Here is a 7,545-nt window from a genome sequence, read left to right as displayed (position 1 = left end):
CTGCCACAGCCCCCCTATCAGCATCAAGCAAGCACAGAGGCGGAGGCAGGAGAGGAAAGACATGCGTCACAACCTCCACAAGAAGTGAAAGGCAAAACTTCAGCAGCCAACCTCCTTCGCACAAGAACACAGACTCATACTCAGCGTCGACCAGAGAATAGAGAAGCAGAGAGCTACTAAGAGGAGCCAAGGCAAACAAACTAAAGCCCTCCGGCCAAGCTATAAAACAATAGAAACCTAATGTAATCCATACCAAACAAGTGGCGCAATAAGAAGTTTGTTTAAAACTCAACATAATTACAAGTAGTGTAGTACAGGCTCGATAATACAAAAAGCCCAAAGGCTTTAAAAAAACATAAAACAAACTTACAAAGCCCTTGGCAACAAAGGGACGATACGAAGGCCTACAAAACAAACCCTACCAAAAAACTGAGGGTGATGCCCCCACCAAGCTAGCGATCTAGTGAACTTTGCTTCATGGTCATCGATATCATACTTCACAAAATCAAACATATCATCAACATTACGACGGGGAAAAGTCCCCTCCAATACTGCCATAATTCGCCACTCACATAGATTCCATCACCGAACATAGTTACAGGAGACACGTCCTACACAGTCCCAGTGAAGGAGACCTGCGTAGGACAAGTTCACAAATTTAGACCTAAAAATAATTACAGCACCGGCCCACAGCCTTCTACATAAAAAGCCTAAAAAAGAAAACTAACAGGAGCCTATGCTACAACTCTGGCTCAACTTGGGTGGTCAAAGGCTTCGAGGCCTTCGGGGCATCAGTAGCTAGAGAGGGTGCGCTCGGAACCATAGCTGGAGCAACTAGTGGAGGCCGCAACCCATAAGTGCCATGAGCAGCCTCCTTCTTCTGCAGCTCCTAGAAAAACGACAAGTAAGAAACAGTGAGAACACCAAAACTAGAAAAACAGGTCTACAAAAAAAACAAACTAACCTCGGACTGCCTAGCCTCCGCCATAGAGCGAGCCTCTGCCCGACCAAACTTCACCCAAAATGACTTCATGAAGTGGCAAACTAACTTCCGCACTTCACGAGAGGTCACCCCGAGTTCAGCTAGGCTCCCAAGCTCTCGCTCCCGGACATCATTCACATGGGGGCATCCATCCCGCGCCAAAACTTTTGTGAAGTACATGGTAGAGGCCAGAGCCCCAAAGTCGACACCCTCCCCCCCTGATGAAGTCCGGTAGCTTTGCAAAATTGGCCTTCATCCAACCCAAGAGGTTGAAGGCCGAAGGCTCCGAGGGCAATGGTGGAGTAGAGCCCCCGAAATGCTCAAGTGCGCCAACATACAGCTCGGTCGTGGAGAGGCCAAGAGACTTAGCATCTTCAAGACGCTTGGTTAGGATTACCACCTGCATCCTTAAAGCGGCGCTTGATTCCCTCTTAGCGTCCACCTCCTTCCAAAGGGTATCCGCCACCTCGCCGGCCTTCAGGGTGTGCTCAGTAGCTAATTGCTCAGCAGCCTTCGCACCATCAACCTCCCTCGAGAGCGAGTCAAACTTCAGCTGGAGTCCCTCCAGCTCCCTATGGACGGAGCGAAGCTCACCAACCTCCTTCGTGAGTCAGACTCTATCCGCCTCTAGGGTGTCCACCTCTTTCTTTAAGGCCTCAATGGCCAGATTGCGGTCAACCACCTCTTCGGTACCGCGTTCTTCCATAGCCTCCGCCAGATAGTGGCTCATCCAAAGAAAAACAAAAATCAATTAGCCTCCGCTAAGATAGAGTAATAGTCCAAGAGGCAAAGAAGCAAACATACCACACACTGCTGCTCCAAGTTCATGCAAAGCAGCTTGAACTAATCACTGTCCCTTAGGTGATGGCGAAGGCGACCTGCCAGTAGGTGAAGTGTAAGACATGTAAGAAAAAATAAGGAAAACCAAAAAGATGGAGGAAATACAACCTCTAATATCATTATAGATAGCCTCAAGGGTATGCGACCACCCACTTATTATACTATCAGAGGCACCTGAAACAAGAAGGCCGGATTAGGAAAAATCAGTGAAAACAAACAAAGCAGAAGTAAAGCCCTAAAGACAAGATACACCTTCACCATGATCTATAAAGGGAGCAGAAGGGCGGGGAGTTGGCCCCGTAAGCGGAGGCCTTGGCGCCGCCCCCAAACCAATCGGGGCAAGGTTAGCCCCCGGTGGATCATTGGGGTTCGCATCTGTCCTCCCTAAGGCTTCCGTCAGGCCCCCTACACAAAAACAAGCCAGCTTAGGCATACACAGAGAAAAGAAAAGGCCAAAGCAGAGCAAGGAAAGAGGACAGCCTACCAAGATGCAAAGGACTCAGAACTCTACCCGAGCCTTCGGCATCTCCTGCACCATGGCTGGTGCCGCCAGATCCGCACCATGCTACGGGTCTACCGGGGAGGCCGCCTCCGCCTCATCTTCGGACACCTCATCGACATCAAGTGTAGGATGGCGAAGGCCGGTGCCGACGTCACCACCCTTGGACCTAGAGGAATCATCGCCTAACACGTCGGGCATAGGCACCATGGCGGAGGGCTCGACAGCAAGTCCGACCAAGCCTCAGACGGCAGTGTCCACAAAATCCTCCCTGCCTAGATCTAGGTAAGCGCAGAGTACGTGCCCCCACTGTCAGCAGCGGCGGAGGCAAACCCCCTAGAGACGTACTCAGCAATCTCCTCCCCGGCATGCATGGAGGCAGCAACAGAAGCATCGGTGGAGGTAGCATCGGAGGCAGCCCTTGTCTTCTGCCGCTTAGTGGTCACCTTGGAGGTCGTGCCCACCTTCCTCTTCTTTGCCTCCACCACAGTTGTTGCATTCTTCATGGCGGCCTTCCTCGCCTTGTCCTCAAGGGATTTCATCACCTTCACGGGAACTTCCTGCTCCTCATGATGAATCCCAAATTCTTCAAACACTCTCACTACTACAAAAATATTTATAGAGGCGGGCCAAATTGATTAATGGAGGTGGGCATTGCAACCGCCTCCAATCAAAGGTCACATTTAATGCCAGATTAACGGAGGCGGTTGTTTTGCCCACCTCCAAAAATAAATTAAAAAAACAAAAAAGGAAAAAGCCCGATGCCCAAACCGGGCTTGGGCCTAGATCTAGGCTGCGCGCCGCCGGATCCAAACGCACCGGGGCCAGATCCGTCATAGTGGAGCCCGCCGCCGCTAGATCCGCCATTGTGGAGTCCGTTGCCGCCAAATCCACCTACATCGGGGCCAGATCTACCATGGTGGAGCCTATCATCGCTAAATCCACCGTGGTGGAGCCCGCCGCCGCCAGATCTGCCCACACCAAGGCCGGATCCAGCCTTCCCGTGCGCCAGCCAAGCATGAGGGAGAGGGATGTGCCATCGGGGTGGGGGAGGGATGCGTAGGCGGCCTCTCTGTGCGCCGGTCGAGCTTGATGGAGAGAGATGAGCTGCTGGAGAGGGAGAGGGATGCGCCGCCAGCCACCCCATGCAATGGCCAAGCACGGGTTCTGTGGGAGAGATGGAGAGGAGAGGGAGGTGCACGCACCCTATGTCGGCCAATCTCGGGTTCCATTGGGGAGAGGAGGGTGGAGCCTTCGGTGAGGGCTGACATGGGAGCGAGGGAGAGGTGAGGGAGAGGGAGCGGTGAGTGAGGGGCCGGGATGCAGAGGCGTCTATTGTGGGGGCATCGGGTGTGACTGAGGGGCTTTGAGAGTGATAAGTGAATGAAACCCTAGGTCTAGGTATATATACTATATTTTAGGAGGCGGGCATTATAGTGTGCCTGCCTCCAAAAATGGATTTATGGAGGTGGGCACCCTAAGATGACCGCCTCCAAAAATATGTCATTTTTGGAGGCGGTTATCTTAAGGTGCCCGCCTCCATAAATCTATTTTTGAAGGCAGGCATTTTCTGACCTGTTCTATAAACAAAAACGACCGCCTCCGTTAATCACTAAGTATTTTAGGAGGCGGTTGAACTTTTTGACCACTTCAGTTAATAAAAGTGTACTATCTCGCAAAATCATTTGTGTAGTAATGTCTGTTCAACCGAGGCATCATGCCCGCGATAGCCCGGCGCGCGAGATATTCCCTATCGGACATCTCGCCCAAAATCTCGTGCGCCCTAGCCTCCGTGGACTTCACAATCTTCTCTGCAGCTCAGCCCTCCTTCTTCTCGAAACCAAATTGGGGGAAGGGAACACCCATGCCTTCATCAAACACAGGAAGGCTGACCATCTCAATGGTCATGGTAGACCTGTTCCTACCCAGCGGCCAGCAGTTTGCCGCCATCATCTCCTCCACCAAGTCCCAGCCTCCGGAGTACCGGCAAGCCAGGGTGAAGGCCCTATCACATGCTTCATGCCCTTCCACCGTACCTGGGCCCGAGATCCCCTAGGTAAAAGGCCTCATCAGCGTCATCACTGAGGCCAAGGGGTATCGGGTGTTCTTCTTCCCAACGGCGCCAGTGGACATCATGCCTCTGGTCCTGACGTAGAACCAGTATTGCATCCAGTCCTTCGACCACTTGTTCTTCTGGGCAAAGGAAATCTCCAGCATCTCGCCCTTCTAGTTCCTCTGCAGCATGAAGGCGCAGCTCCCATACCGCGCCAGTGAATGGTCTTCGCCCACATGCTTCGGCTGGCGTTGGAGCTCATAGTACTCATAGAACGTCCCAACGTTCGGCTTCGCACCATAAGATCAGCATGCCCAGCAGAACTTGCTCAAGGTGAGAATGCCGTCGGGCGTCAGGTGATGAAGTTGAAGAAGAAGAAGTCCCGGAACACCACAACATCGGTGGACTTCGGCTTGGGAATCGTCTCTCCTTCCAGAGGCGTCACCTTCACATCCCCAAAGTAGCCCAGCCACCGCAACTCATCCACCATAATCTTGGTCATCAGCGAAGGCCCAAAGTCCTAGGTCTTCAGGTTGCCAGCCATGTCTTCAGCCTCCCCAATAGTAATCAGATTAGCAACAGAAGCCTCGACACTGGAAAGACCCTCCTCAAGACCTAGGGCCTCCGCACTAGCAAGCATGTACTCCTCAAAACGCACAAACCACCCACTAGACCTAATCCCAAACAGACGGCAATATGGCCCGAAGAGGGAAGCCCGGCGTGGAGGAGGATTAGGAGGCGTAGCCACTTCGAAAAAATATCAGCAAGCAAATAAGGGTGAAGTGAAGGCACAAGGCCATTGAGCTGAGGCAACAAGCAGGCAGGCGAAGAAGAAACACTACTAGCCGAAAGCAAGCGATAGCGCAAACAAGGACAACAAGGAAAGCGATGGCTATGGGTAGGTACAATGGGTGACCTCCACTAGCCCTTATATAGCCACCGCGGCGCCGCTTTGGCTTCCACGACCAACGGTCATGTCCGTTTGAAAATGCATTGGTTTTGTGGCCACAGCAATCAATCACGCGCCGACACGTCACCAATCCAATGGTCTGATCCAGGCATCCTAGGGGGGAAAGGGGGAGAAGCCAGCCATCACATGCGTAGGAGCCTCCAAGCCTCAAACTCCTGAATGTCGCGTGTTGAGGGCAAGGCCTACCAACACCAGACCAAGCCCTCAAGGGGGGAACTATTGGGACATAGTTTTGAGCCATGAAGGCTTCAGACCGGATCCTTGATCGAACTAAGCAAATTAATGGGTGACTGTCGAATGATGTGCAGGACGGATTGGCAGGAGCCTTCACGTACCAGGCCTGACGTGGCAAAGGCCTTCAGGTGGTAGCGAAGGACCCCACAATAGGAGTGGAGGCACTCGAGCCTGATCAAGGGCAGAGGCTCGGCCGATGAAGGCGAAGGCTGCAACCAGTTGGCGTCCAGGTTCAGGCGAAGGCTGTCACGGAGCAGGCTCCGAAGGCCAGAAATCTCCCCGAAGGGTGGCGGTGCCACATCTTGGGTCACACACTGGCCCATGATCTCGGCCCATCAAGCGACGGCGGTTGGAGGAACAGCTCCTGAATTTGCCATTAACAGTTTGTGTTAGAATAGGAATATGCCGAGAATGTCCTATGGCCGGAAAGGGGCATCACTGTAAAGGTAGTTCTCAGTAAGAGTGCCCTATGAAAGGGGGAGGCATAACCACTATAGGGGGTGGTTGAGAGCATTTATGAAACCCTAACTTTGTCTGAACCCACCGATCATCTGTCAGCTCTCCTCCCGAAGCATCGGTCGGACAGAGGTCTTACCCATTACCCCCAATTTACCTGCTGGGATCGCAACATCCCAACATGCACCAAGGGCGGCCGCTAGTGGAGCCAATCGCCTATGAGGTTGTGCGTTGATTGTAGTTAGATGTTGTTGTGAATCCAAATGCCAAATCTTTTGCATTTTTTGATTAGATTTTGGTTCGTCTAGGGTTTGGGATTCATTTGTTATTTATCTCAGTAGTGTTAATCATGGCTTGCTTTGTATCAACCTTCCCTAATATGTTACAAATTTCTAGTATTACGGTCTGATAGTGATGAGTTCATTGTTGAGATGCATTAGGGGAGTTGAGTCGCACTAGGTAGGGTGGCCACGTGGGGACAGGCCTGTTCCTGACCATGCCTCTTGCCGGTGTTAGTTTCAGCTGGGACGGCTTCTTGGTGGTGAGATGGGTGTGGACATGCATGCAAGGAACACAACCACAAAGACTACTTTCAGAAGGAATGAGACCACATTTACTATAGAGGCGGCTCTTCTTCATTGACCTGCCTCTGTAGTGCCCTGTCGAACAGTCTGCCTCTGTAGATGCATCGTCAGAGGCGGCTCGCCATCTAGCCGCCTCTATACATCTAGTTGTGGAGGTGGATAGATGGCGACCCGCCTCTGGTCTTACTATATGTAATATGACCGCCCTCTCTCACTCCGCCTCCTCGACTCCAAACCCTTGCCTCTTCCTCTCCAAACCCCATCGCCGGCACCTCTTCTCCCCTCGTGTGCGCGGCAATGTCCGGCTGCTGCAGCTAGAACGCAAAGACCCAAACTCTCAATGCCAAAGGGCAGTTCTCCTCGAGCGGTGGCGCCGGCGGTAGTGGCTACATCCCTTTGCATAGCGAGGTGTTGTACCTCATCAACTCCGTCACTCTGACGAGGAGGTCAAGCCGTCTGTGATGGCAAGGTGTTCTACCTCATCGACTCTGACGAGGAGGATATTCTTGGCTACATTTCAAATAACTGAAACTTCATCATTAGTGTGATAGCATTTTTTATGTGAATGCATTCAATATAGCCTCCTTGCATGCACGTGCGCCAAAATGTGCAGTGTTTTTTTTGCAGTGGTTGGTTGTGATCACGCACAAAAGTAAGTTCCACGCTGGTTCACTGTGCAAAACATTCGATACTTTTATTCATGAAAAATGGTTAAAACTTCTCCCTCCACCATTAAACACTTAGGCCTTGTTTGGATGCATGTGTGTATTCACTTCAATCCACATGTGTTGGAGTGGATTGAAATAGAACTTAGTTTAATTCTACTCCAATCCACTTCAACACATGTAGATTGAGATGAATATATATGCATCTAAACAAGGCCTTAATCTTTTAAGGACTTTTAGGATAAATTTGTGTCCACAGGTT

Source organism: Miscanthus floridulus, chromosome 15 (genome assembly GCF_019320115.1).
Source record: "Miscanthus floridulus cultivar M001 chromosome 15, ASM1932011v1, whole genome shotgun sequence".
Taxonomy (NCBI): Eukaryota; Viridiplantae; Streptophyta; class Magnoliopsida; order Poales; family Poaceae; genus Miscanthus; species Miscanthus floridulus.
Note: the sequence above shows the minus strand (reverse complement) of the source record.